This window comes from Bombus bifarius, unplaced genomic scaffold (assembly GCF_011952205.1).
Source record: "Bombus bifarius isolate JDL3187 unplaced genomic scaffold, Bbif_JDL3187 scf7180000009442, whole genome shotgun sequence".
Lineage (NCBI taxonomy): Eukaryota > Metazoa > Arthropoda > Insecta > Hymenoptera > Apidae > Bombus > Bombus bifarius.
The window spans coordinates 24,024-38,789 of NW_022885120.1; the positions used below are offsets into that span (position 1 = coordinate 24,024).

Below are 14,766 nucleotides of genomic sequence, written 5' to 3' on the forward strand. Positions count from 1 at the left end.
AAACTTTAAAAGGAAATAAAATTAGAATTGAATTAGGAGAAGCCAGAGTTCAATAAAATATAATAAAGAGTGGTAATATAATGAAGGAGTATTACGTAGAATACTACATAATATAATTGAAGAACTATATAAATATAAAGTTTTAAGAAGAAATTTATTTTCAACCTTAAGTAATTTAAATACAATAGCTTGGGATAAATATGTTTGGAACTATAATGACTCATCAGATAAAGTCAGTTCATAATGGAAAACAGTGAAAGAATTAGAGAGTGGAATTAGAAAGAAAGGAATTAATAGGAAACAGTAGATAATTTAAAAAGTAATAAATTAATGTATATAACGTATTAGTAAATGTTTAATATGCGTGAGTACGTTGTTGTAGATAATTCAAAAGGACGTTGGTTGTTCGCATTTATTGATGAGTTATTATAGCTTCATAACTACAAATTAATTAATTAATTAATTACAAACTATTAAATTAATGGTTAAGAATGGAAAGATTAAAAACGCCTTTAATAACAATAACTCATCACGCTAAGTCTGTTTATCGTGTTTTGTTTTTGTTTTAGTCGTTATTTATTTTACTTTTAATTGAATAACGAGAATGGTTTTGTATTAATTTTCAACGCAACAGTATTTAATATTGGCTTCGAGATGATAATTAATATAATAGATTTAAATGGTGTAAGATTATGAAGTATGATAGAGAATGCAATTGCACACGATGGAACACAATAATACACTAACACTGCCCTTTGGGTGGCTTCGACACGATTAATACCTGCTGGATTGGCACATGAATATTAGTAGATCGATGAATTGAAGAAGATACATGTGGGTGGTAGCATTGGGGCAAGGTGAGGTTTTCTTGTCACTAGGGTCAACTGTGAGTTGATGGGATAGGGGAAATGCAAATGCAAATGCTTATATGCAATGGAGTGTAGGAAGTAGGGCTCACATAATAATTTGAACGACGTGATGAGACGCGCACGTGTCATACGGTTGCCAATAGGTAAGCGGGCCCCTTCTTTAGGGGCTTTATGATACATTAAGGAGTGGTGCCATCTACATGTATGAAGTGAAGTATTATTCAATATGAAATGGTATGTGTCAATCTGGCTAAGTGGGCCACCTGGTGGCAATGGTTAATTAGGAAAGCTTAGTAACATGTACCGAGGGACATCTATGCAGGAGGGCTCGATGTATGCTGTTACAGTGGAAACCTCATGTACCTCCGAATTAAAAAGGGTTTATCCTCCGATGAGCAAGAAAAATCATAATTATTGGCGGAGTGAACAGTCGATGAAGTTAAGAAAGGAGCTGATGACGACGAGAAGAAGAGCTAGAGAGCAATGGCGAGAGGAACTGGAGACGCGGCACAGTGGATTTAGGAGTTGCGGAAAAAGAAGAGGCAGATGAGGAAACTGATTCGAACCAACAAGGAGAAGGGTTGAAAGGAGTTCTGTGCCTCGTTGGGCAGGGATCCATAGCGAAGGGCGTACAGGGCTATCATGACGTAGCTTTTCTTAACGAGACCGAGGGGAAATATAAGTAGAACCCACGGGAGTATTAGTGTCAGCGAGGGCTTGATCACGAAGGAAGCGCTACTGGATGCCGGAGCTGAGATGAACCGGAATAAAGTGGTTGGTGTAGATGGCATACCAGGAACGGTGGTAGAAGAAATTGAAGGTTGCAAAATTACGTGTTGAACAGTGTTATCAACTGAGCACGAAGAAATTCGTTTTTCTTGAAAATGAAGCTTTATATGGAAAGATCTTATTCCACATTTTTCTCTTATTTTTGCACGTCGAATAACTTCCCTCTGCTTAATCGGTAACTAACCAAATTTACATGTTTCAAACAGATTTCCAAGATCAATTTTCTCGAAAACAAAGCCTGTTATTCTTTATATCTTTCTTGTTTTTCTTCGTACAAAACTGTTTTTCGTTTGTTCCTATTACTTGACCGGATCTTATGTTTCACATATTCTAACATACTCTATTCATATAAAAATTCGTAGTATAATAATCGTTACTTTCGATATTAAAATCATTATTAAATATTCGTTTAATTAATCTTAAAATTGTGATACAATCATAAAAAGCTACCAAAAGAATGATGTCTAGATTTTACAAGCATGCCACAAAATATATATGTCGGAGATGAAAGGACACCGGGGCCTTCCTTTGGAATTCATCGGAAAACCCTCAATATTTTAGCCTCTATAACTTAACTCGATTACAATTGTTCGAGATTTGTGATAATGAGCTTGGGCTCGTGGCGACAACCAGTCGCCGAACGTAGCAGCGGTCAAGGGATGAACGCTTTGCCTGACAAAAGTATGAGGTAATAGTATAGTTCTCCTTAAAAAGAAATAGTTGTAGCGGTACTCGACAGTAAATATTCCAACGGTTTCTGTCCCGTGGCTCGCCACACGCAGACCCTATTCTCCGGGTGCGACGATTACCAGACGTCGATGCATCTACACAGTACATGTTCAGCTAGCTTGAGGACCTGTTATAAATCTTAAGATTTAGTTAACTAGTTAAGTTCTTCAAACAGACAAACAGTCTTTATCCTAACAGTCCCTAAATCTCTAACACCTACTGCGGGAAGATACGGGAAATCTGTTTTCCTCAAGGACGACGCTTCCCGCTAGCAACTTTCTCTTGAGGACGGTTAGCATCCTTCTTCAACCATCAACATAGAAATTAACCAATTAACAGCGACGTTCATTTCCCTCACTTTCCTAAGGAAAACTTTCCTTAACGAATCCGATTATCTCGTACCCTTAGTCACACCTCCGCAGCGTCATCGTCACAGAAGGACAGTTCCTCTACGTTCCTTGAGTAGTCATCATCTTAATTTATATCGCGCACTTTGCTCAATCGCCACCTTAACTCATCGTCTATCAGTTGTAACCGAGAATTGCGAATCGTCAAGTGTAATCGCGAGTTCTACGCAAAGTGTCGAAAGAGAGAATTGTTAATAAATATACTGTTTAAATATCTCCGAGTGTTTTTTTTTTTTTGGCATCTATTACGTCCTACACACTTCAAATTCACAAGACATGATCCGTTAATTTCGTGATTTCCTGTGTCTTCTACGTGACACTATCTTCCATTATTGTGTGGAAGAGAAATCGGATGATATTAATAACTTAAAAAGAAAGAAACAAAATCAAGAGAACATGGTAGTCGCCAAAAGAATAACAATTGAAAAGTTACAAGAAGTACCAAAGATAAAAAACGAAACAGAGAAAAACGAACGTGTGTTGAACGAACAGGAGAAGAAAAGATTAAACTGAAATATACCAAACCTTCCAAACAAGATTTGAGATATGCGCTTAACAATGTTAATAATGGTGACGATAACGAGCGGAAGCCAAGGATATTTGCGTATGGATTTTACTGGGATAACAACCCTGATTTAACTCTCCTCCAGCCTAAAGAGTCATCTAGCGATTGTGAAGAAAAGCCAAAACTGAGAAATAAGAAATTAAGTGCCGCTGAACGTTGAGAACAGAAAACACAGAAGGAACGTGAAGTTCGTCAAAGAGAAGAAGCGCTCGTCAATAACCAGTTATCAAATTCTGTAGATCAGTTCGACAGATTAGTTTTAGCTAATCCAGACAGTTCAATAGTATGGCTACAGTATACGGCATACCGTTTACAAGCAACAGAAATAGAGAAAGTAAGAACAGTCGCGACAAGAGCGGTGTAAACGACTAATTTCAGGGAACAGAAGGAAAAATTAAACGTTTGGAAGGCTTAGTTGAATTTAGAATCGAAATTTGGAATTCCTGACTCATTAAATGATGTTTCTCAAGAGGCAGTGAGGTCTAACGGTTCACTGAAAATATACAGTCACATGTTGGCTGTTCGTGTCGTGGCTGGCAGGCAGATGGAATTAGAAAAAACAATTAATACCATGATTGGGAAGTTTAAACATATTCCCGAGACATGATTTAATAGTGGAGAAGGATTATTAAAAATCGAGGCACATTATGCAGAGAGCATTGCAATCTTTGCCAGTATCCGAACGTAACAAGTACTTTCTCCAGGACACCCCCAAAATTTCATTTATGAAGTAAGCACACTATGAAATTAGAAATATCAACCCTTTTTGGTTATTATTATCGCACAACTTGTCTTTTACATAGTATTTCTTTTCGAAAGCAAATCTTACCATGCAAATAGGCGCAATAATTTATTCTGTGGAACTTAATGAAATATATCGTTTTATTTTAGAATGAACAGTATAAGACAGATCTATCTTCAAAATTCTTCAACAGTCTCTGATTTTTTTGCTTCACAAGCTGCAGGCAACTGATCCTAAACCAGATGGAGGAATCAGCTACACCGGGGCAATAAGCAACGAGGCAACCCACGCGCGACTACATCACGAATCAAGAACATTATATCCAGAGATGAATAAACCATAGACCTATGGTACGATCCATATTTTTATGTCCATAGTCTATGACTACATTTATGAAGAAGTAGACGGTGACCGCGCGGATTTTGATTTAGCTTCTCAATTTTGGCTACTAACTATTAAAAATTTGTAGTTCGTCCAAAAATTCAAATCGTGTCTCTCTTCAAATTGATCGATGATACACTTCATACAGAGCATCACATAAATGAATCGGTAGAGATCTCGAGTCGAAACAATATAAATCTACATTATTTAATGTCTTCATGATGCAGCATGGATTACCTTAAAAAATATGTTTAAGAAGATAGACGCAAAACATAATAACCACGAACGGGAAGTACAAAAACGAAGACTTCTTGGACAAGGGTATTTACCTGGGTACCTACAAAACCAAATTGTACAATTTCAGGCACAATTCAAATGTCGCCGAGACCTCTGAAGAAGTCAATAGCGCGGACGTGGTTGTAACGATCGATTAGCTAAAACTACTGCTGCACAATGGAGCAGTTGCGTCCCAAACGTACTAAAAGATTTTTGATTAGACATATTCCTGTTTTTGTCATTACAGAATAATCAATAAAAAGGACGCACTTGAGATCAGAGAAATTGTAAATATGTCAATTTATTATTACTTTTTTCATTTTTATCTGTATCAATATTAATAGTATTTTGTATATGTGGTAGAAAACTTTACATAACTGGACTGTTTTAGGTATTGTGTAATTAAGGTTGTATTTTCAATCAATCGCGGGGAGACGTAATCGCGCGGAAACACATCAGCGGGAGTCGTAAATTCCCGTTACGATTATAATAATCGACGTCGCGAATAGATCGATCTCCTGATTTCCGTTAAGATAATAGAGGTGGTTGAGGTGATATAGCGCTGCGATTAACAGGATTATAAACTATATATTTTCAACAAATTGATACAACGAACTTACGCCGTTGCGTATGATATATGTCGTAGACGACGATTTGGCGTATGAAGATGCGATACACATGCACAGTATTCTTTGTAGTTGACGTAGCAATAGAGGAGACTGATGTTCCGATCTCATGCAATTACGGAGGAAAGCTCGGTGTGGGTGTGTTTTCTTGAACGAAGAAAGCGGATTCGTTTCTCACACTTTTCGTTAATAAGGTGAGAGTAACGATATGTGATGCCTATTGGTTTCAGTCATGTTAATGAGTGGTGAGAGGAGACGGAAACCTCCTACCAACCTTGCTAGGGGGTGTCATTGTTTACAAAAAATCCGGAAAAAGCCGGATTTTCCGTTAGATAAATATCCACTTTTTCCGTTAGGTCACTGCCCGCAGTCTCCGTAATTTTTAAGAGCGCCTAATAAGCCTAAGGACCTTTCCAATAACCCTCTATAAACCGAAAACCTTTCTAGGCTTAAAAAGTCCTCCAGGACAAAAGGATTAACTTAAAACATGTGTTAAAATAATGACGTTAAAAAGTTAAAGTTTTATGGTGGGGCCTTAGATTTATTGAGGGCCTGTTTAATGGTGCTTGGGTTTTGACGGTCCGACAATGAAGGACGTCGCACGGATCATCTTGCGCCACGTAACATAGGTTTTGCTCACGTGATGTAATGAAATATGTGTCAAAATGTTTTATTATTTTTAATCATTTTGTACACTGCTTCTCTACATATTCTACAGCCATTTCTTGAACACGAGTCATGTCTTCCTCAGTACCATGCTGCTCTTCAAAATTTTTTTTATTATTTATTTATTTAAATTTTTACAATTTGTCCAGTAGGACATTTGGTAAAATATTATAGCGGTATACTAATATAACATGTGGGTGGCTACCCCCAGCGGGGTACCATTATCGTGTTTGTTAGGTTATGTCCTTGTGAGATCTGTTAGGTGTTTCCTTTTTAATCTTCTTTTTATGCTTGATGTGTCGACCGTTTCCGCTGCCAGCCGGTTTGGGTGCGTTGTATTTGTTTGGGTATTCTTTCTCTGTACCTTCTTGCACTTCTGTTAATCTCCTCCTTGACCATTGGTATTCCCAGGTCTTTCCGAATGTTCTCGTTTCTAACGTACCATGGCGCGTTTACTATTGTTCTGAGTATTTTAGATTGCGTTGCCTCTATTTTGGTTATATGGCTCATTGCTGCTGTTCCCCATAGTGCTATTCCGTACGTCCAGATTGATTTTATGACCATTTTATATATTTTTAGTTTGTTTTCTATGCTTAGTTTGGATTTTCGACTTGTTAGCCAGTACATTTGTCTCCTTGCCATCTGTATTTTGTCTGTTGTTGCTTTAATATGCTGTTTCCATGTGAGTCGTGTATCTAAGTGGAGTCTTAAGTATTTGACTTGCCTTGTTTGTATTATGTGTGTGCCATTTAGTACAATGTTTGGTGGTTTCTGTTTTCGCAGTGTGAATGTAATATGGTTGCATTTATCGGGGTTTGCTTTTATTTGTTTATCTTGCAGCCACTTTTCTATTTTTGTGATATGTTCTTGTAGTAATTTGACTGCTGTTTCTGGGTTAGTGTGCCTGACTAGTACAGCTGTGTCGTCCGTGAGTGTCAGTATTTTGCTATTGGTAGTTGTTGGTATGTTTTGTCTATAGTATTGATCCTAAGACGCTTCCTCGCGGAACCCCTGCCTTTATGTCTTTAACTTCAGAGTATGTGTCCTTGATTTTTATTACGAAGGTTCTGCTGCTTAAGTAAGATTTTATTAATTGGTATATTTGCTCCGGAAATTGTTTCCTGATTGTTTGTAGTAGGCTTTCGTGGTTTATTTTGTCAAATGCTTTATCTATGTCCATAGAGAGGGCTGTACAGTATTGTTTGTTTTCTAATGCTAGTATTATTTCTTTAATGAGCCTGTGCATTTGCTCTATAGTGGAGTGTATGTTTCTGAATCGAAATTGGTGATCTGGTATTAATTTTTCCTTCTATATTATTGGTTTTATGCGGTTGCATATTATTTCCTCTGGTATTTTGGAAAACACAGGAAGTAATGATATTGGTCTGTAAGATGCAGTTTGGTGTGGTTCTTTGCCTGGTTTAGGTAACATTATGTCCTGTGCTAGTTTCCACAGTTTAGGAAAGTATTGGATTCTTAGTATTTGACTTGCCTTGTTTGTATTATGTGTGTGCCATTTAGTACAATGTTTGGTGGTTTCTGTTTTCGCAGTGTGAATGTAATATGGTTGCATTTATCGGGGTTTGCTTTTATTTGTTTTGCTTGAAGCCACTTTTCTATTTTTGCGATATGTTCTTGTAGTAGTGTAACTGCTGTTGCAGGGTTAGTGTGCCTGACTAGTACAGCTGTGTCATCCGCGAATGTCAGTATTTTGCTATTGTTAGTTGTTGGTATGTTGGCCGTGTATGATGTGTATAAAATTGGTCCTAGGACGCTTCCTTGCGGAACTCCTGCCTTGATTTCTTTAACTTCAGAGTATGTGTCTTTGATTTTTACTATGAAGCTTCTTAAGTATGATTTGATTAATTGGTATCTCTGCTCCGGGAACTGTTTCCTGATTGATTGAAGTAGGCTAGTGTGGTTTATTTTATCGAATGCTTTTTCGATATCCATAAAGAGTGCCGTGCAGCATTGTTTCGTTTCCAGCGCCTGTAAGATTTCATTGACGAGTCTGTGCGCTGGTTCTATTGTGGAGTGTTTGTTTCTGAATCCGAATTGGTGATCCGGTATTAGTTGATTCTTCTCTATTATGGGGTTTATCCCCAAATAGTAAACTATTTTCTCTAGTATCTTAGAGAACATCGGAAGTAGTGAGATTGGTCGGTAGGATTTGATTTCGTGTGGGTCCTTGCCTGGTTTGGGTATCATTATGATTTGTGCCAGTTTCCAAGTTTTTGAAAAGTATTGTATTCTTAGTATTGCGTTAACTATTATTGTGATTTGTCTTATTGCTTTTGGCGGAAGGTTTTTTAAGATTTTGCCGTTAATTAGGTCGATTCCTGGTGCTTAATTATTTTTTGTTTTCTCAATTATGTTTCTGATTTCTTGTGCTGTTGCTTTGGGTATGGTGTAGTGATTGTCAGTTGGTGTACTAGTAGTTAGCGCGTCCTCGTCCGTATGGCTATTGTGGTTGCTGTTGTTGATGTTGTGTGGGGTGAATGTGTTGCATAGGTGGTTGGAAAATTCTTCAGCTTGCTCTTCGTTGCTTCTTGCCCATTCTTCTGGTTGCTGGTACCAGTTTTATTGTCTTCTTTATTTTTTTTGTGGCTTTCCATAGGGAGTAGTTGTAGTTCTCGTGAGCAGATAGTGACTCGATGAACTTTGTGAACTCGTTGTTATTGTGCTCTTTTATTTTGTCTTTTATTTCTTTTGTGAGTTTGTTTAGGTGTTTTTTGTTTTCTTTTGTTCTTTGTTTTTGCCATTTTGCTTTCGCTTTTCTTTTTTCTCTAATTTTTTCGAGGATGTCTAGTGGAACTGTTTTTGTTTGTCTGTTGGTTGTTTCAGGTATAGTGGTTGCCCTTGCTGCTTCTTGGATAGTTTCTGTGAATGTTGTTACTGCTTGATCGATGTGTTCAGGTGTTTTCAGTGGGATGTTGCAGCTGATTTTGCTCTCTATTATTTCTTTGAATATTTGCCATTTGGTGGTTTTATTGCATAGCTTCTCTGTGCTGCTGTAAAGTATTGGTTTGTTTCTGTATTCAATTATTATGGGCGTATGGTCGGAGGTAAGCTCGAGGCTGGGTGCTATGTTTAGTTTATTTGCGTTTAGTCCCTTTGTAACTGCAAAGTCTAGCAGGTCAGGTATTTTGCTCAGGTCTGTCGGCCAGTATGTCGGTCTTCCTGTGGATAATATATTGAGGTTATTGTTTCTAATGTATTTTTCCAAGGTTCTACCTCGAGGTGTAGTGATTCTTGATCCCCATAGTGTGTGCTTTGAATTGTAGTCTCCCGCTGCAATATACTTGTCACCTAAGTGTCGAAAGTACTCTTCCCACATTTGCGTTGTAGTTTTGTGTCGCGGCGGTACGTATACTGCTGACAACTGCAGTTGGTTGCTGTTAGTCTGTACGGTAACGGTGGTTGCTTGTATATGTTCCTTACTGACCTGACTGTGTAGGTGATGTTTAATGTTTTTTATTACTACTGCCATCCCTCCGTGTGCTTTCCCTGGAGGATGCTTGGTGTCGCATATGGTGTAGTGCGGTATTTTTATATAGCTTTTCATTGTGAGGTGTGTTTCTGAAACGAGTAGTATATCGATGTTGTTGCTATACAGGAATGTTTTAGTTTCTAGGGCCCTTTGTTGTAGGCCGTTAGAGTTCCAGGTTGCTATTTTAAGCGTGTCTATTTTTATTTTTTGCTCATCACGTTAGTAAGTAATTGTAACATGTCTGTTATCTGCTGTGTTTGCTGTCTGAGGAGTTCGTTTTGTTCGCTTATCATTTTTGTGAGTATTTCGGTGTTTTTTATGGAATGTTTTATTAACTCTTTGATTTCTGTAGCGTCGTTGCTGTGGTTGTTCTATTCTTGATTATCTAGGGGTGACGACCGGTTGACTATTTGCGCGTAGCTTCGGTTTTTGACGGTATTGGTGTTAGTGTGGTTATTGTTCATTACATGCTGTGTATTTGATGCTGACATAGATTCTGTGTTGTCTTGTTGCGTGTGGAAATTGTTGTGTGTCCTGTTTCGAATCGGCGGGAAGAGTTTGCTTTGTAGTTGTTTTCTGACTACGCAGCCTTTGTAGCTGGCTTGTGTTCGCCGGGCTTCTGTTGCAGTAGTTTTTTGTGTGTCCGTATTGTTGACACCGCATGCATTGTGGTATATCTTTTCTATGTCTGGGTGGCTCGACTGTGATTATTGTGTTTGAGATTTTTTTAATTTCAAATTTTTCTTTGTTGTTGCTTTTCGGTTCTAACTCTATTAGGAATAGCGGTAGTGGTTGCTTAGTGTCAAATCTGGCTAAATTGTTGATCGTTCTTACCTGGTGTCCGATCTTGGCCAATTCCTCGCATATTTTGTTTGTATTTGTTTTGGAGTGTAGACCTCTGATTACTGCTTTGCAGCTGTTGTCGGATTTGGGTTGGTAAGTGTGATACCCAGCGTTTTCTTCCTTTAGCGCTTTAGTTACTTTTCTGTAGGTTTCTGGGGTATTAGTTTGTACTTTTACCTGGTCCAGTTTGAGCTGTTTGATAGTGCAGTTTTCTTTTCCTGCCGTGCTGTTTAGCAGATCAATGAGGGGGTCTATTATTTTTGCGTCTATGTAGATTGGTGGTGGCTTGGGAGTGAGTGTTCTTGGTTTTTCTGTAGGGTCTGTGTCCATCTCTTCTGTCAGTGAGCTGAAGGAGTTTTGTGTAGGAATTTCTTGTAGCCATTGTTGACTTTCTGTTTCTGTGGTCCTCCTATCGTTTGTGTTTGTGTTTATTTTTCTTTTTTTGCTGGGAGTTACAGTTCTTCAACTTTCGTTATGTTGTGGTAGATCCTTGTTAGTATTGCTCTTTACGTCGTCTTCTTGTATTATTTCCATTTCTATTTCTTTTGTATTTGCGCAGTCCTGTACTTCTCTTGTTGTTTTAATTGGGCTCTGTTGGTCTACTGCCCTGCTTATAGTGTATGTTTCTCCTTTGTTTAGTATTCTTATTGATGGTACTTTTTCCATCCTCGATTGGTTCTGTTGCTCTACTCTTGTCGCACAATGTCGGAGGCACTATGTTTTACGTACGCATAGCTCGACTGCTCGGGCAGAACTCGTTCTTCAAAATTGATGAACTTTTTAAAGAGGATCTTTACCTTTCTAGGCGGTAATGCCTGAACAACTGCTCTCTCTAGAACTTTCCTGTAAATACAAATTATTAGAAGATAAATTCTGTATGAAATTAAAAAGACAAAATATAGTTGAAAAAATATTTTTACCTTGCTATATCAGTATCATTAGATTTAACTAGAGAATCAACATAACAAGACCATATATCCACCTGTTTCGGATAAGAACTTAGAATTTGCTCAAACAGAGTTACTGCTCTCTCTTTATTTCTGTAGTGTACATACGTTCAGATGCTGGCAAAGATTGGAATGCTCTCTGCATAATATGCCTCGATTTGTCCCTCGAACCCATTTTTAGCAACCCTTCTCCACAATTAAATCACATCTCGGGAATACAGTTAAATTTTCCAATCATGGTATTAATTGTTTTCTCTAGTTCCATCTGCCTGCTAGCCTCGACATGAACAGTCAGCATGTGACTGTATACTTTCAGTGAATCGTTAGACTTCACTGCCTCTTGAAAAACATCATTCAGTGCTTTAGGAAATCCGAATTTAGACTCCAAATTCAACCAAGCCTTCCAAACGTTTAATTTTTCCTTCTGTTCCCTGAAATTAATCGTTTTCACCGCTCTTCTTGCAACTGCTCTTGCTTTCTCGATTTCTGTTGTTTGTAAATGATATTCCATATACTGTAACCATACTATTGAACTGTCTAGACTAGCTAAAACTAATCTGTCGAACTGATGTACAGAATTTGGTAACTGGTTATTGGCGAGTGCTTCTTCTCTTTGACGTATTTCACGTTTCTCCTGTCTTTTTTGTTCTCGACGTTCAGCGGCACATAATTTCTTATTTCTCAGATTTGGTTTTTCTTCTACTTCATCTTCACTATCGCAAGATGACTCTTTATCCTGAAGGAGAGTTGAGTCAGCATATTTCAAATCTTCTTCGGAAGCTTTGGTATCTTCCAGTTTAATCTTTTCTTCTCCTGTTTGTTCAACACACATTCTCTTTGAATATTCCTTTTCTAAATCTTTCTCTGGTTTTTCTCTGTTTCGTTTCCCTTTGTTTTTCATGTTTCGTCTTCCCGTAACTTTTCAATTTTTATTTTTTTGGCGAGTGCCACGTACTCTTGATTTTGCTTCTTTCTTTTTAAGTTATTATTATCATCCGATTTCTCTCTCACACAACACTTCTTTTCAAATGCAGATTTTATGACGCTGAGAGGCATAATATCGGATTTTTTGAAATTTAATGAGGTGTAACATTTAATTTTAGAATGAATAGTATAAGGTGTTAGATCTGGCAGTAAACTATTTATGTGACGACGTACAGGTATCGCAGCTAAAGTTCCGTTGCCAATACCTTGAAGGAGCATCAGGATAAACCAATTTGTCACCATTAAGATTCTACCACGTAGCAATTTACCGTCAGGAAATTGTATTTGCTTATTTTGTTTGGCACTTATTTTGGCACTTATGCATTATTAACGATAACGTGGTCGATTGGACAAGCTCGTGTACGTAATTTTTCCATATAATCGTCCCAGAAATTTTGTCCCCTATTTTTTTATTCTCAGAGTAATGATTCTTAGACACTATACCTAGCAAGTTATTCTGCAATTGAACAACCAACCAATCAGGCGTAATTTTTTCAATCTCTCCAGTAACTCTCTGCCCTAATTTGACAGATGCAATGGGTCTGTTTTTGTAATATGAATTCCTTGAAAGTTCTACTAATTTATTAAAATACAGGATCAATGGATTCAATGTATATTTTCTTTAGCGGTAATGTTAGTCTTAATTGTTGTTCTTTCCTGTTAATAGAAAATATTTTTGCCAATAAAATTTGGTTTGCGTGCAGTAGATTAAAATTACTAACGTTACTATGGGACACATATCCAAATGGCGTATATTCTGCAACTGGAAAAATAAGTCTTATACCAGTCTTATACCCATATCCTTGATCGTACAAGGTATACAGTCTCCTATTTTCAGTTTTTCAAAATTCCTGTACCTTCCTTGAGTTGCAAAAGTCCTAGTTAAAATTAAATTAGGTACTGTAGCAAATAGAAGAGCTGAAAGTGTATGACCAGGAACATATTTTGATGCTAGTAGAGCTGCAATCTCCATACAAGGTGACATGTGACCATCTAGTAAAAATCCTGTACTAACAGTTTGTCCTTTATATCTACTGACTCTTAAATATAATCCCTGAGCGGATGATTCTATTATTGTGCCCCCTACTTCTTCACCAATATCGAATGTTGCTTCTTCAACTTTTATGTCTTGATTAGCCACATTTAGAACTACTTTTCCCGAATCTGTGTTCACTGTTTGAATTTTTACCAAAATTGTTTGTCCAGCTGAATAGTTTCAATTTACGTTAGATGTTTCCAGCTCGAGGGCAGTATGTGGAATCCAACCTTTGACATCCCCGAAAAACTTTACCAATATTCCACGCTTATGTATTTGAACGATAGTTGCGTGGTGTTTCGAGACAATTTTCGCGTCTTGTATGTTTCCTAAAATGGGCAAGTCACTCGTTATTAAAGACCTTTTCAAAGTGAGATATACTTTTTTCGGCCTATATAAAGGAACAAGACTCTTGCTTCTACTTCTTTGTCGACTTTCAGCTTTTGTAAGGGACTTAGATCTTCGTCAGATATATGATCTGGTGGAATTTGAACATTAAATTTACCAAGTTGTACATTAACGAAATCATTCAGTTTATCAATATTTGTAATCTTTACATTTACCACGTCGCCAGGTTTAAATGTTATATAGTAAATGACAACGTACATATTTTATAAACTGGCACATACAATCGTTTAGTGTAATGGTCGGGGTATCTACGTGTACTCTCTAAGTCACAAGTTAAGTAATTGCGAAGGCATATTAAGTTGAGTTATAAGTTTCAATTCCAACGAAGTAAGAACGTAATCCTTCTCATTCGCGCAAGCGAGAGAGAGGGAATCAAAGACTAATGTAAAATAATGCCTAGCATAATGCTAATACCACGTACCATATAGTTGCTGAAACTTTTATGCTTCATACATAGACATAAACATAAATTGTTTCAATATAAATATTAATAATAAATATTAATTGAATGAATATAGATAACAATGACCACTATAGGTTTCATATATGAAGTATTAGACCGAACGAGGTATGAAATATACAAGATATAGTACTCCTTATAACATTTATAATAAAACAATCGTCTGCTCAGATTTAATTTTTTCAATTTATAAAAATATGAATTTACACAAACACTCGCACTTTACTTATCATTACTTCCACAACAACGTTCTCTTTCTAAAGTTCAGATTTTCGTAACTGCAGATAAACGTGACACCCACATAGGCACGCATCATTTTTTTGTATTCTGCTACAATAGCACTTGCTACAGTTCTGCTCGTAAAGAAATCTGACAGGCGTGTAATAGACAAAAAATCATTTATCAATAAGAGGAAGCAGTCGCGAGCGAGTCAGTTATAATTCGAGTTTCACGAGTTATTAACGGTAATTAACGGAGTTATACGAGTTATCGAGTCATATGCGAGCAATCATACACTGTTTTTACGAATACGTTTGTACGAGCGTCTC

The 14,766-nt window shown here is 37.2% G+C and overlaps 2 pseudogenes; one reads left to right on the top strand and one right to left on the bottom strand.

The window, feature by feature from the left end:
- The first annotated feature begins 3,190 nt into the window (after positions 1–3,190).
- Positions 3,191–4,332, top strand: LOC117215208 (annotated as a pseudogene).
- Positions 4,333–10,863: 6,531 nt separating this feature from the next.
- Positions 10,864–14,068, bottom strand: LOC117215207 (annotated as a pseudogene).
- Between the last annotated feature and the right edge of the window lie 698 nt (positions 14,069–14,766).